The sequence below is a fragment of the Trematomus bernacchii genome, unplaced genomic scaffold (assembly GCF_902827165.1).
Source record: "Trematomus bernacchii unplaced genomic scaffold, fTreBer1.1, whole genome shotgun sequence".
Taxonomy (NCBI): domain Eukaryota; kingdom Metazoa; phylum Chordata; class Actinopteri; order Perciformes; family Nototheniidae; genus Trematomus; species Trematomus bernacchii.
Genome location: NW_022987792.1, coordinates 2,890,077 through 2,906,653, shown reverse-complemented (window position 1 = coordinate 2,906,653; position 16,577 = coordinate 2,890,077). Strand labels below are relative to the sequence as shown.

Sequence of the window (16,577 nt, the reverse complement as noted above, 5' to 3'; positions counted from 1 at the left end):
AAGTGGACATGGAGAATTACATGAACTACTACATGTTGCTAAATCCACCGCGGGGCATAAACAGAAGGGTAGCCATGGCAACATAGCTCCGGGCCATGCTCCGGGGTCTTCTTCGCTGCTTTTGGTGTATTTTGTGGCGGAAGTTACAGCGCCACTTACAGTCCCGGCATATGTACTACAGCGTGTCTAGCGCTTTCGAGCGGTCTCGTGTGGAAGTACAGCGCCACTTACAGTCCCGGCATATGTACTACAGCGTTTCCAGCGGTCTCGTTTGAACAGACACGTTAAATGAAACGAATGCATGTGAACGGAAGACTTTTTTGAAAGCGCATACTGTGCATAAACGCAAACGTTCCCGTGTGCATATGGCCTCAGTCCCATATTCCAATATTACTAATGGAATTATATATATGTTATATCACTGGATAATGATTACTGATGCATACGTGTGTCTATAACAGCTGGTAATTGAGGAGCTCATTTTAAATACTTTGTATACTGCTGCTGGATTGGTTAATCGATAAGATATTTATTTTTAAGTTGATTTGTATTTTGTATTAGCTAATAACATGCAGAGTAACTAGTGACGTAGTGGAATAAAAAGTACAAGACTGCCTTCCAGGATGCAGTACAGAAGAAGTGAAAATACTCAAGTACAAGTACCTCAAAATTGTACAATCATTGAGTAGATGTACTTCATTACATTCCACCACAGCTTTGCACAGACTCACAGTCACAAGGTTCTTTCATCCACGAGTTAATACTAAGTTTGAGATGATGCATAACCAAGATGGTGTACAGAAATATATGTTTTCAATCAGCGGGATGAGCTGAAACTTGAGACCCAAAGCAGCAGCGTCCACATGAAACACACCAGAGCAGCGAGGCCAGAGCATGTCTGACTTAATGCGACCCAGAAGGCCCTGCGGAGCCTCCTTTGCTGTTTTGGGATTCCTCGCTGCTTGGTGGTGACAGGAGAGTTTCCGGAGCAGTCATCTCCGACCATGTTAGACTAATAAATAGACTAGCGGTGGACAAATAAAGCTGAATTAAGACACATTGGACCCTGGCATGTTCTAACGTCTTATTGCATAAAGGGGGGGGATGAAACAACATAAGCACACTAGCCATAAATATTACTCTAATCAAATCTAAAACTCAATATTTGCAAAACTCTCGATTTAATTCCATGGTTTATGTTCAAATCTCACGGAAATAGGAATTTTTGCTCGTATCCTTTGTGTTTTATGATAGTAAATACATATCTTTTGATTTGTTGGTATTCTCAGTCAGACAAATACCTAATTTGAATATATGTTCTGCTTTGGGAGATTATAACGCCCATTTTGTACAATTTCCCAACATTTTATAGAGGGACTTGTTTGTCGATTGTTCAAAAATATAATCCTCAGATTCATTCTTCATGAAAATTATTGTTTTTTTACAGCCCAGCCTGGAATAAGCCGGTTAAATCGTTGCTAATATTAGCACAAAGTGTTAATCTAATTCAGGTGCGCTGAGATCTGAGGCTCCTCTACAGTTATACGGAAACACTTCCTTCCCAATCAGCAGGACAAACACAACCACACAGCGTGTCTGGAGATGTGGGGCAGCTGCAGTCAGAAATCAGGAAGAGGAGGAAAGGAAGTGAGGGGAAGGCGGCAGACAGAGGGGATTATTGTACACGCTCACTCATGTGGGCTACCCTGCTCTAAAAACATTTCCTAAACACATGACTCCATTGTAGACCAGAATAGTCCCTGAGCTGCACCGAGTTCATACACACTTTAAAGTCCCTTTGCCTGCTACACACACTTTTCTTTATTCCTTAAGGAAAAAGAAGATCAGACAGCATTGTGCGGTGCCAAACAGCTTGTGTCTGAAAGCAAACGTCACAGAAAGCTACAAACTAAGGCCTCTGCTTCCTCTGCTGTGGCACCATATTTTAAACGGTGTACCAATTTGAATACTTGTGTTAGTACACTGCATGTCGTACACTGTAAAAACTTGTGTATACATTTCAAATGAGTAGCATTGTCTCAAATCGTACACGGCTGCTGTGCACTCAGCAGAAGTGACGATAGCAGCTGTTAGCTAGCCAGTTAGCTAGAAGCGTTATCATTCTAGCAAGCAAGTCATTAAAGACCCCCGATTAACCCGATAAAAAAATTAGACGTAGATAGTGGTATGTTTATTAAATAATAAGAACACATATACCTTGGCGAATTGTTGATTGTGAGAAGTGTCCAATGTTCCAAACTCAGCTTTTTGACCCTGAAAGCACCATCTGGCTACTCATAGCACACTGCTTTTTGCCATACTTAGCCTAGGGTTGCACTTATGCACTCAAATATCACATGTAAGTACAGAAGTACGAACAGTGGTGTTTGCTGAAAGCTGTGCCAGAATCCCAATCTACCAGCTGAGAAGGTGCGCCGGTATGTCAGTATTATTACTCATCCTACATATTTGATTCATGCCTTGACCTCAATTGGAACTCAAAAGTGGGGCAGAAAGCGGCAGGGGGCTAGCGAAAAGAGCTTATAATGAATGATGTGTAATGAATGGGAGTAACAAATGGCGGTAAAAAGCATAATCTCAGACGTTGTAATATAAAATGTATTACATGTGGTGCAGGAAGTATAATCTGTTGGATCAATCTTCCCTGTGGTTTCGTCCTGATGGTGTTTGGGTGGCTAAGGTAGTGTGGATGATAAGCATCTTAGAAAAGGATAATGTACTTCTAGACCTGTTGGCCATCTGTTTTGTTTTCACAGAAGTGGACTGGACAGTAACAAAACTGATGCTGTGCAACGTCTCAAAAACTCATTGTACAGCAGAAAGAAAACCCCAGTCAAGCTATTTTCCAAAGATTTTCTCCTTCTGTCCCTTTTCTTCTATTCTGTACGGATCACATCACGTCTCCTAACACTCCCACATGGGCCGCCCTGTGTGAATGATTTCTGTCAGATGAAATGTAACTTACATATGGAGTTATTCAGCAGGGACCACAGTCAGACTGCAGAGTAAAAATAGAGCAAAAACAAACAGAACAGAGCCAGCCAACAGAGACACAGCCAAGGTCTCCCACTCCATCTCCCCGCTCCATCTCCCTCCACCCTCAGCTTGTCTCGTTCTTTCCATCTCTTTCTCCATCTGTGCCTCCCTTGTCTGCTGGGCTATGCTTTTTTCACTTCTCTTGTCACTCTCCACAGCTCCTCAGGCATCCAGAGCTAAGACATGCCTGCTGTTAGCAAGCTGAGGGCACAATGCTGTCCTAATGCTGAACACAAAAGGCTACAAATGCCCCAAAATGTGCCTTGTATTAGGGCTGTGCAATTAATCGTATTTTAATCGCAATTACGATTTCGGCCTGCCACAATTACGAAAACAACATAATCGAAAAAAACGATTATTTTTCTTTGCTAGGTTGTGACAGTGCACTGCAACATATTTGATCTAATGTATTTGTATTTATCATATTTATATATGTTTAGTAGCTTGTTGAAGTGCGCTCCAAAATATTTGTTGATCTTGTTTATTGGTATTTATTATTTTGATATTATTTATTTAAATGTAGATATAAATGTATCATTTATTTTATTTATTTTTGTATTGGTTTTTCAGTTGAATTATACGTTCAGGGAAATCAACAGTTACTGTTCAAATTATTATTTGTATTTAAAAGTTCAATATATGGATGTTTTCAAAGTCATGAATAATCGTATTTAATAATGGTGATATCAATTATTGACCAAAATAATCGTGATTATGATTTTTGCCATAATCGCACAGCCCTACCTTGTATTCATATGCTCGGACGGGAAGTCTAAGTCTGACGTGAACAAAAATGAGTGAGTTCACATTAATTATGTTTTGTGCTGTTTGCCAAAGAACATCAAGCTTTGTCACATAATTACCTACATTGAATTATGAACAGGTTGTGTTTACGTGATCAAACTGTAATCAATGCAATATGGAGAAAAAGGGAGTAAAATACACGTTCTGTTTTGTGAATGCAATTCATGACTAGGGCTGTGCAATTAATCGTATTTTAATCTCGATTACGATTTTGGCTTGCAACGATTACGAAAACAATGTAATCGAAATAAAACGATTATTATGTTATTATGTAAATTATGTAATTTTTTTTTTTTTTGGTTTTTCTGTTGAATTATACTTAAAGTTCAGGGTAATCAACTGTTAAAAACATACTGTTCACATTTTTTTTTTCAATATATGGATGTTTTCAAAGTAAATTGATCGTAATCAATTTACGTAATCGTAATAATCGTTTTTAATAATCGTGATATCAATTATTGACCAAAATAATCGTGATTATGATTTTTGCCATAATCGCACAGCCCTACTCATGACCTTCACCAAGGAGGGTATTTTCTTCATTGGTCTGTCAGCGGGATAACGGTAAAAATACTGACATGATTTTCAGGTGGAAGTGTGTACCATGAGCCATCAAAGAAAGAATAGATTGAATTGATGATAACGGTAAGATTAGGTGAAACAAACATTTTGTTCCACTTTTGAGATAGGGCCTCTGTGATTCATTCAGCCGATGTCAGATTGATCGGAAAAATAAACAACCCACTGGGAAAATCTCACCCCAAGGTCAGAAACTCGTCAACAGCTTTGACATCTGATTCTGAGTTGATGCCCTCGAGATAACCATCATGCCAATGCATGTTTATCTGCGTCATGCAGGAAGATGTTCATGTTCTGCAGAACTTACGCATGGCAGATGTGTGTTTCCTGTGGTTTTAAGTGAAAGATAACACTGGTAAGATTAGGTAGATAATGGTTATGTAAAGGTGCTTGTTGAAGGCAAAGTTTTAAATTAGAAACTAAGTCCAATTTAGTCGAAAAAACTGCCATTTAAAAGCTTTAACGGCTCGTTTCTGATGATTTTCTTGGTAGAAATGGCTGGTTTCTTAGCTAGTTGGTTTCCTCAGACTACAGGAATAACTGACAGGTGTCTCAGGGCTACATTTAGGTTAATATTCATGACAAACTCAAGACACTGCATCTGCCTGGCGCTACCTAATGATGCAGTTTTGACAGATGGACTCTGGTGCAGAGTAACAGTAAATTAGAGCCTCAGGGTGTGCCTCTCTCCATAATCCAGAGCCAAGGGACAGGATCAGTGACCGCTGAGAGGATGGAGGGGGGAGGTTACAGCTCTCACCACAGCCATCAACCAGTCCGTCACAGCAGTTGCCCTTCCTGAGGGAGAGCTCTGCAGCTGAGGGGCAGAAAGGCTTCAATATGTCACACTTCTGAGAGCTTTCTTAAGGTCCTTACACACCAAACTGACGCCAAAGAACACGTCCCGACGGAACGTCGCCTCACGTCTCCTGCGTCTTGGCCATGTTTCGCACTGGAACACACCGCAAAGACTTCAGCCGACGGCCAAGTTGCACGTACGAACTGCGCATGTGTGAGTGGCAATAACTCTCCTTACCAGCAGGCGGCGGTAGTGTGTATTCGTCATTCAAAAGAGGCAACAACCGGAAGACAGACTGCGTGATACACCAAGAGAAGAAGAACAGACTGCGTGATATAAACAAGCAACAAATAGCGTGTGCGTTCCATTTTCACTCTACAGCGAGAAGCTCATGGGGCTTTCCCGAACCTGTGTCGAGAGTTAGAGTTAAATGAAATCTCAGATTTGCCTTCTTAAGGGTTTGTTTGGGTCCCTCAATTTCGTTTTGCTTCTCATGCACTGATTTGCTAAGCTGAACAGCCAATCAGAGTGATTTCTTTGGCCGACGGCCTTTAGCCGACAGCCTCCCAAATTAAACATGTCGAATCGGCGGCGGAAGGTGTTGGCACGGCCGAAAAGACACAACGGTGCACGGTACACACCAAGACACACCAATCTGAGTAGGGCGACACGACGCTCATCGACGGCCCGACATCTATAGTATCGACGCCGAAAATCGGCTTGGTGTTTAAGGACCTTTAGTCTCAACGTCATCAATACGTCAGCTGGAGGCAAAATAGGGGAAAAACTGGAGGCAAGCAGAGATCACCTCAGAGTAGTCATGTTCATGTAGAAGCTGTCATCTTTCTGTGTTGTTTTTGCTTGTGTTGCCAGAATCCAAAGATGAATGGTTTTTAAATTAAATGTACAGAGACAGCTATGATTAAACGTGATAAGAGGTAAGGATTGGGGTGAGGCGATCATTAAAAATGCTCGAGATGAGATGAGGTTATATCAGTATTGTCTTTTGTAGGTGTGTGGATATTAGGGTTGGGCGATAAGAAAAAAAATCGAACAACTTGGAATAGATACAACAATGACATTTTGGATTATAATCACCAGTTATGTGGATAAAGGCAAACAATAGAACAGATAGCTGGTAAATTCGGAACATCACTGTACATTACACTCTACTCATAATGCTAAGACAATACAGTCTTTAAAAACCAGGAAAAGACACTTTAGATATTAGAATATCATAAATATATCACAATATGTAGCCTCATAACATGATATCAATATAATATCCATGTATGGCCCAACCATAATGCATACACATACAACAATTGGAGAACTAAGAAGAACTGAGGGTGGATGGTGATAACCACTTCAACTCTCTTAGAATAGATGTATAGCCAAAGTGTTCTGTAATAGGCTTTTTCGATATTTGTATAGACCTGTTTACGATATACTCTCGCTTCTCCTTACTATACGCAGGTTTCCTTATCATGCAAATGATCGTAGACGTTCGGAGCAAGTCACATTTTCTTCAGCCAATGTTTAAATAACTGACCAACAAATCTGACCATAGTGATTCCGGGAAATATTCTGCCTCTTTACTTGCAGAAAAAGGGTCTTTAAAGACAGATGTGATTGGATATTGTTTAGAAAAAGGTTGCATGTGTTGTTGATCAGTGCTGACATTGATGCGTGGAACATTTCCAAGTGGATTTACCAAGAGAATCAAACTGTGGAGTCATGCAAAGTATATTAAAAACTATTGTCGACAGTTTAACTATTTCTGTGTGTTTTTGTAGCTGAAATGTTTTCTGTTTGGTTGCTGACGAGTTGCAGGCTCTCTCTGAGACAGATCTCCAACCACAGGAGAGAGAAATAGCTAACGGAAAGCAGTAACTCATACTGTTTTGTTAAAGAAAAGTATAAATATCCCAACATAAACAGCTAAATAATCAGTAAAAAAGCTATAATCCTGGAAATCAGCGCTGTTGGGCTACATGTAGTACGGCTAGTAAATCTGGTTTATAGTTTGCATCTCTCTCGTTACAATCTCTAAATTGAATGAAATGAAAGTGTGTCATGTAAACACAACTATAGAGAGAACTTTTACATGTGTATTTGAACTTAAATGCCATATAAAGTCAAGCTTCATGAGCGTGGTTTGAATCGCTCTTCCATGACGTCGACGGATCACTTTTCACTTCGCTGTGGAAAATCCCTGAAGAAATGTATATTTTTGGTTAAAACTTTTAGCTTATAACGTCGCCTATAATCAGAATTTCAACAGGCGGATTTGGTATAATCATAATCATCAAAATCAAGCGCTGACGCCAATCAACCCGACTTGAATCCTGCGATGATTGCCGAGTGGAGATTAAGGAACGCACGAATCAAACGCAGAGTAAGTAGGCCATCCCTAAACAGTCGCTCTGCATTTTTCCTCACTTATACCCTATCATTACAGCCCAGTCTATTTATAAAGCCCATAAAATCCAGCCTGCCACATGGAAAAAGCCAAGTTACCAAGGAGTGAGTGGATTTTAAAACATCACTCTCCCTCTTTGTAAGTCTCCTTGTGTGTACTCACGATGGGTTTAAATCATAAGTTTCATCACAATACGATTAAATGGAAAACGTCCCAATGTTCACAAAGTCTGCCTGGCAACTATTTCAATTTGATTCCTATCAATCTATTGTTTCTAATAAATAATACTTTAAAGTTTACTAGTGCCACATTTCACATGTTTAAGCACTAAAAGCATATCTTACAGATTTTGATTTGCATTGTGTCGATGCTTTACTTCGCATCAATGATATTGAATGCCTTCTTCACACAACAACAACTGTGTTCTTTTAACATTAACGTTTCTTTTCCTTGCACTCTCCATCTGCTCCAGTCTCTATAGAATACAGGTCACTGCAGATCCCCACTGCAGCTTTCTGAAGACGCAGGGCTATTTTGTCCTCGTCATGTTTGGCCACAGAAAGGCGGACCCTGGAGCATTCCTTTCACAGTGTTGGACTAAGCACTGACACACTGTGTTGGACTAAGCACTGACACACTGTATGTACACAAAAAGCTCCCAAATACCGGTGTCTCATTTCTCCTTTCTGACCTCCTTCTTCAGCCCTCTCCTACTGAATACACCTCAACAGCTAGCTTTACTGAATAGGTAAGCTTAGGTTAAGACGATATAAACCATGCAACAGTAGAAATGTGTACACTGGTCAAATATTGTATCTACTGCGGAAGCTATCTGGAGTTATCTTGCCAAATCAGACTCTTGCAGATTAAGCTGCTAAATTGATTTGGGCGGACATTGACAAGGACGGTGATATTGTAAAATCACGATGAGGAAGAACTCTGGTTATATGATTAGCAGCCATTTGCACAATATTCGGTCAGCTTTGTAAACTGAATACATATATACTGGTATACTCAAGTGCAAATGGGTATGTTTTGTAATTGCCTTATATTGCCCTATTTGCACCTGTTGACCCTAAAATCTTTAACGTTTGAATTAATGTTTCTCGGGAACCTTAAAACTTCCACTTTGAAAGTATTTTAGTAGACCATTTTGAGTTTTTTTATCCAAGTGTATTATTTTATGCAGATACACTAAGAAAATAATCATAGATGATGAAGTACAGTATGGTTATTGTAAAACAATGTAGCATTTGAATTTACAGAAACTTTACTGTATAGTCATATATGTACTTGTACATGATGTAAAATTAGATATAGCTTATACCGACACTATTGGGAAACAGCCTATTTATACCCATCAGCCATAATCAAATCCGCTGTCAACCTCTGTTATGAGAAGATATGGAGATAGCGCTCATTCAACTGAAACAGCCTAAAGGTTAACAAAAAAAAGAGTGACAAAGTACCTAGCCCATCCTAATGTTCTTGGGAATCAGTGAGTAATACTGACATTTTCCTGGTGAGCCCACATGTAGTAACACAAGACTTTATGTGCCTGACTTTCCCTGTAAGAAATCAGCCTTTTCAGTAGAAGCTGCTGGGAGTCCCAGCAGTCGTGAGAAACTAAGTTGTGTTTCCAAGTAATTCTACACCACCCACAAATTTGACCTTGAAAAACACACAAGATAAGACAGACACTCGATAGAGGTGTTGAGAGATCAATGGCCACCTCAACAAAGTTGCTTTTACTATCTGCAATGCAAAGAAAGACCCGACGCTAGGGCTGCTCGATTATGGCAAAAATCATAATCTCGATTATTTGGGTCAATAATTGATATCACGATTATTAAAAACGATTATCCATTTACTTTGAAAACATCCATTTATTGAAAAAAAAATGTGAACAGTATGTTTTTAACAGTTGATTACCCTGAACTTTAAGTATAATTCAACTGAAAAACCAATTTAAAAATAAATTAAAAAATGTAAAATAAAAATAAATAAAATAAATAATCGTTTTATTTCGATTATGTTTTCATAATCGTTGCAAGCCAAAATCGTAATTGCGATTAAAATATGATTAATTGAGCAGCCCTACCCAACGCCCTCTGAAATCATCATCTAAAAATGTAATGATCATACGTCGCCAACCACAAGACACCTACGTGTACAATCACAAAACGCCAACGCAGTTTAAATACTTTCATTCTCCGCCCCTCCCTTCATTATTGTTGCCTTCTACATACAGTTCATCTTGCAGGCTGCAGTTGTGGTGTCACAGCAGCTAGTTTGAAAGGTGTTGGAGTTATATTAGCTCCTTTAATGTGGGTCATGTCATGATCGAAAACAGCTACAGACCTAAGGTGATATTATTAGAAACACACACATACGCAGGAAACTGGCACGACATATATGAACAAAAGCTATCTCTCTTAATATCTGCACCTCTTTCCCCACTCACCTCTTCTGATTCTGATTAGGGATGGGAACGATTAATCGAATATTCAAAAATGTTTAGGAGGGGTGCCTAAGTTGATTACATATGATCAAATGGAATAATTCAATGTATATGACAGTACCATAGCTAAGTGTGTTAGGTCTAAAGGTGTGTTTTGCTCCGCTCACCGGTCCCTCACAGCGGGCAGAGCTGCAGGTGCTGATCTCTCTCTCGCGTCCGGTTATACTTCACTCGCGTTTATGTCCAAATCCATCAGATCTAGCTAGTTCTAGCTAATGATATGGCTGCTGCCCCTCCCTACACGCAGATCACGCAGACTCAAACCTCATCTTATGCCCAAATTCCAGCTGAGAGGGTCTTCTCTACAGCTGGCCTGATTGTGAATCGCCTCCGCACCCGCCTCTCCCCTGAGTAGACATGCTCATATTCTTAAACAAGAATGAGTATTGAATAGCTGCATGTGTATAGGCCATGTTACCGTTTTTTTGGGGGTCGAATATTCGAATATACATTTGCTTTCAAATTCCCATCCCTAATTCTGATACAAACCAACGATCTGCATGGTTCGCTAAAGCATAGATAACTGCAATAAAACTGATTTATAGTGTTATCTGTTTGGGAATGAATATTCAATAACACTTGGATAGATTTAGAGGTTGAAAATAAGCCGAATAATAAAAGCCTAGTCTGAGGAAACCCTTGAACGTGTCCTCTGAGAAATATCTGCACGGCTATGATTGAAGCAATTATCTTTTCCTCCGCTGTTTCACACAATTGCATCCGCCAGGACGTGAGGACCAATCACATCTCAGGGCTGAGCTGGAGATGTAATTGGTCTTCCTTCCCCCAACCCCCTACTCTTCCTCCACCACTGTCAGATCTGCAGTGGAGGAGTGGGGGTTTGCAGAGTACCAGCCATTAGCAGGGAGCCATATGGTCCTTTTCTCTCTCAGAGATGGCAGAGAGCCTTTCTGGGGACTGCCTAAGTGTTTCTGAGTACGGATATGGGCTCAAATTGGCTGCATAGCAACATCATTTGTGGGGGGTTTTGTTTACAATCATTGGAAGATAGTGGGATGGGGCTTTTAAGTGAATAATTAAGTGGATGTTAATAATACAGCTACAGCTAAGAAACCATTCATACGTGTTAAGACAGCATTATGTGTAAGGGCTGCATTATATATAATTTTAGCATCGACATTATTACGATATGTGCAATATCAAGGAAGGACAATTCACTTTAATATGTCAAGCGACTCATTTTTTAGCATCTTGATAAAAAAGGTCACATTATAATCTCATCTTTCATGACTAATCTGCAAGTAAAGGATGTGTGATTCAACATTATTTACTACTAAGGGTTGTCAAATACATAGTGTGTAATGAGTAACATGCAAGCTCTGCATGCGCATAGCCAGCAACCAATCACAATGAATATAGATTGATTCACCAAACGATCTTGAAATGAACAAGGACCATGAGAAAAACTGAAGATTTGGTTGTGCAAAACAATGCAACAGAAGGTCAGTTAGATGGAAAAATCCAATAAAAGGATTGTGAATATTAAAAAACAGCTTCTTGTTTGTCATTGTTGTCAAATTCCTATCTTTTTTAATATTGCAATATCGCAGATAACAACATATATGTTTATTCTATCGTCTGTATGAGCTTGTATCCAATATTGTGCAATCCTAGTTCATATCTGAACGGTATCAATATTCAGTAACACCTCTACCTTTTTACATTTCTAAATAATGACTTTAATTAAAATTGTGAGACAGGATACATCTGAGATTTGACTGTAAAGCGTTCTCTGAGGGATTGGGATGTAAATTAGATTTTTGATGTGACAGATGGGGATCTTGACTGTATTGGATACGCTGAGTCTTGATCCAAAGAGTCGTTGGCAGGTCGTACACACCCTCAGGATTACAGATGCTACACACACACACACACACCCAGCATTTCAGCAGAATAACTCTAGTAAGGTTAATATTTAATGCCTATATCATGTACTATTACAAGTGTTAAATAATGTAGTATGAAATCTAATCTACATTTTTCTCAATGACTTCGAGAGGTCTTGAAGATTCAATTTAAAAATCTGATTGCGCTCATCTTGTTTAATGAGATGTCTTTTTAATGAGATGTCACTTGCATTTATATTCTACACACAAGCTTTGTAGTTCAATGAGGAAGTGTGGTATGCATAACATCTGAGGACAATTGGTTTCCGACTGTTTTGTTATGGTTATTATTTGTATAATTATGTACTCATTTGTGGTAAATACATTAATGTGTGTGTTCCATGAACTACAGAAGAGGAATGGAAATTAAATATATAACAAAATAGACTTTACAACACTGTCACTTGCTCAGGAAAATACACTCAAACTAAATTGAACAATGTAATGAAATATGAAAGGATAATTACATCCACTATGTGTTGATTTCCCACCTACTTTTTTTGCAGGGTCACATTACATTTGCTGCACTTCCCATTCATAACCCTACAACAGTTCCATTTGAAAGGTTTCCACTCTTTAGTCTTACGTGATTTAAGTAATTCTGGGTCCAATCATGAGGCTTATAAACACATAATAATAAATGTTACAATTACTTGCTACTTATTCCACTTTAAACGTGCACAACAGTGTTCAGACCAAAGTGAATCAGAGAAATGGAAAAAGGGAAACGAGAGGGTGAGGAACTCCGAAGTGAAGTGCATATGTGCCTAATTTTAATGTTCCTACGTATGATTACTTTTTTCCACCACCCAGTCATGTAGCGAGAGAGCTCGGTCCTGCAGCTTGTGTGGAACATTTGGTTAAGGTTTGGCGTAATGTAATGTAACGACAACAATCACTGCAATTTGTTTAAAAGTGGTTCTAAATAGATTTGCCATGTAAAAAACATTAGAAAATAACCGTTTTTAATTTTGATCTCAAACATACACCCAAGTATTTAGTGAAGACCTCTTTAAATTGATTTGGTGACAGTAGTTTCACACGATTACAGACATGAACAACGGTGGGCGGTATTATTGTTAGTGGGTTATGACAGTAAAAGTAAGAAGAGGCAGTAACTGCTGATATTACTCAGCCAGACAGACAGTCAAATTGAAAGTTGTTGTACGGGGAAAAACAGACTCTAACCTACTGTATATCACGTAACATAGCATATTTGTATAAAAGGCTCAGACCAAAACAATTCCATATAGTCACAAAAATAAACCATTAATTTCTACAACAGCAAAACTGTCTCAATATATACCAAGTCTAAATTGTTCTGTTGCTGTATTACATTACTTCACATATCACTGGAAACCATGGCTGTTCTCCACTGTTGACATAAACTGTGCACCACCACTACCATTGAGAGCACATAATAACAGTTATAATACACTTGTAATTTGGGTAAACTGTAGTTGCCCTCTTTCTAGAAAAGTCTGGTTAGGATTTACTTTGAGGACTAAAGAGTTTGCAAAGAAAAATCTAAAATGTGGAGCTTTTGCTGAAATCCAAGTGACAAAAACAACAAGGCACTGACATGTAGGTTAGTCACATTTACAGCCAGGCATGGGCACATTGCACTGCAACCAGTCAGCCTACATGCTCAGCCTACACACACACACACACACACACACACACACACACACACACACACACACACACACACACACACACACACACACACACACACACACACACACACACACACACACACACACACACACACACACACACACACACACACACACACACACACACACACACACACACACACACACACACACACACACACACACACACACACACACACACACACACACACACACACACACACACACACACACACACACACAACACACACACACACACACACACACACACAACACACACACACACACACACACACACACACACCACACACACACACACACACACACACACACACACACACACACAACACACACACACCACACACACACACCCACACACACACACACACACACACACACACACACACACACACACACACACTATGCTGTAGTTAGCACTGACCACCAGACTGGAAACATGCTGTAACCAACAATCAGGGGTGGAAGAAGTACACAGATATTGTACTAAAGTAAAGTACACACAGTGTCAAAATACTCAGTTACAAGATAAAGTGTACTTAAGTAAAAGTAAACATGTTAATGTACTTTAAGTACCAAAAGTAAAAGTACTAGTATGCAGAATGGCCCATTTAAGCACCATATGTTTTAAATTGTTGTATTAATTATTGATCAATAATTTAAATGTGGTAAACATGGGGTTTATTTGAATTACTGTATATACTACTGGAAAGCCTAACCTATACTAATACATGATTATATATTAGTTGATTTGGATTTTGTATTAATAATCTAAATCTGCAAAGTAGCTAGTGATTAAATCTGTAAAATAAATGTAGTGGAGTAAAAAGTATAGTAGCTTTATTGTGAAAATACTAAAGTAAGAACCTATTTTATTTGTACTTAAGTGCAGTACTTGAGTAGATTAACTTAAATTACTTTACACCACTAACACACACTAACTAACTAGATGCAACTATGCTGTAGTTAGCACTGAACAGAGAGGCAACATGCTTTTATCAACAATTAACATAACAGTAACCGAGTTAGCTACAAGCCTCGACGGTGTGTTGAAATTGAACGTTACAATTGAACGTTAAAATGGAACGTTACAATGTAGTGTGAATTCAACGGTTGGCAGTTAATTCACTAAAGCTAGTACACAATAACTTCCTATAACACCTCTGTCAATGCATTGTGGCCATAAAACACACATATTTCGACATAAATATACCACAAATAAGTCGATAAATACATTACTGTGCCATATAAACATTCACAGCTCGTACAGTTGAACAGGATTTTACCTTGAACGGCTGTTTGTCTCATTGTCCTGGAGTAATCCTTGTTTGCATTCCACCAACCGGCGAAAAAATAAAAAAAGATAACCAAAAGGTGGCTTCTTTGAAGTGTGTAGTTCTCCTTTTTTAATGGATAAAAATGACTTGTTTTAAGCAGGCTAACAGCGGAGTGGAGTCCCCCCACAGACAAAGCTGGATTCAGATTGAAGGTTTGAAATCCGGGTTGAAAGACAAAAAAAACGACCCCGTTTTAAACGCGTGTATTAAACAAAGAACAGCAGTTTCAGAGGTTATAAAATATGCTCTTCTCTTTCCTGACAGACTGCTTCACGCCGGCTAACCAGCTAGCCTGTCGCTACTTCCTTTCTCTCAGCCCAAATAACAGAAGCAGTCTGGGCGGTGAAAAAAAAGTTGAGGAAAAAGGCTCAAACTGATTCAATGAGGCACCCTGTTGATCCGGGTCTTTTACTGCAGAGCAGCGCCCCCTGCTGGCGAGCAGCGGTGGTACTGCAGGCTCACTGCAATGGCGTTTAACTACCAACAGGGGAACAATAAAGACATGTCGATGGCAACAAATTATAGGCATTTTGGGACTTTGGGTTGTTTAGTTTTGTATTAGAATTTGATTATTTATATTTTTTTACATTTCATTCAAATTGAATATATATTCATGTTTTAGATCAAATCAAATCAAATCAGGTTTTATTTATATAGCACATTTAAAAGCGATTTTTGGTCGAGCCAAAGTGCTGTACATGTAATAAAAACACATTACTACAATCACAATAAACGACAATAAGCTACTTCCTTTCTCTCAGCCCAAATAACAGAAGCAGTCTGGGCGGTGAAAAAAAAAGTTGAGGAAAAAGGCTCAAACTGATTCAATGAGGCACCCTGTTGATCCGGGTCTTTTACTGCAGAGCAGCGCCCCCTGCTGGCGAGCAGCGGTGGTACTGCAGGCTCACTGCAATGGCGTTTAACTACCAACAGGGGAACAATAAAGACATGTCGATGGCAACAAATTATAGGCATTTTGGGATTTTGGGTTGTTTAGTTTTGTATTAGAATTTGATTATTTATATTTTTTTACATTTCATTCAAATTGAATATATATTCATGTTTTAGATCAAATCAAATCAAATCAGGTTTTATTTATATAGCACATTTAAAAGCGATTTTTGGTCGAGCCAAAGTGCTGTACATGTAATAAAAACACATTACTACAATCACAATAAACGACAATAAGCTACTTCCTTTCTCTCAGCCCAAATAACAGAAGCAGTCTGGGCGGTGAAAAAAAAGTTGAGGAAAAAGGCTCAAACTGATTCAATGAGGCACCCTGTTGATCCGGGTCTTTTACTGCAGAGCAGCGCCCCCTGCTGGCGAGCAGCGGTGGTACTGCAGGCTCACTGCAATGGCGTTTAACTACCAACAGGGGAACAACAAAGACATGTAGATGGCAACAAATTATAGGCATTTTGGGATTTTGGGTTGTTTAGTTTTGTATTAGAATTTGATTATTTATATTTTTTTAC

General features: G+C 39.1%; 1 protein-coding gene across 1 annotated transcript in view; it reads right to left on the bottom strand.

Annotated features, from left to right (window-relative positions):
- The window catches only part of LOC117497752 (unconventional myosin-IXb), a 104,824-nt gene extending 89,401 nt beyond the window's left edge, over positions 1-15,423 (bottom strand). The window contains 1 exon segment of the mRNA XM_034149763.1: positions 15,049-15,423. The gene's annotated coding sequence lies outside the window, so the exon portion shown is untranslated.
- Positions 15,424-16,577: the final 1,154 nt, after the last annotated feature.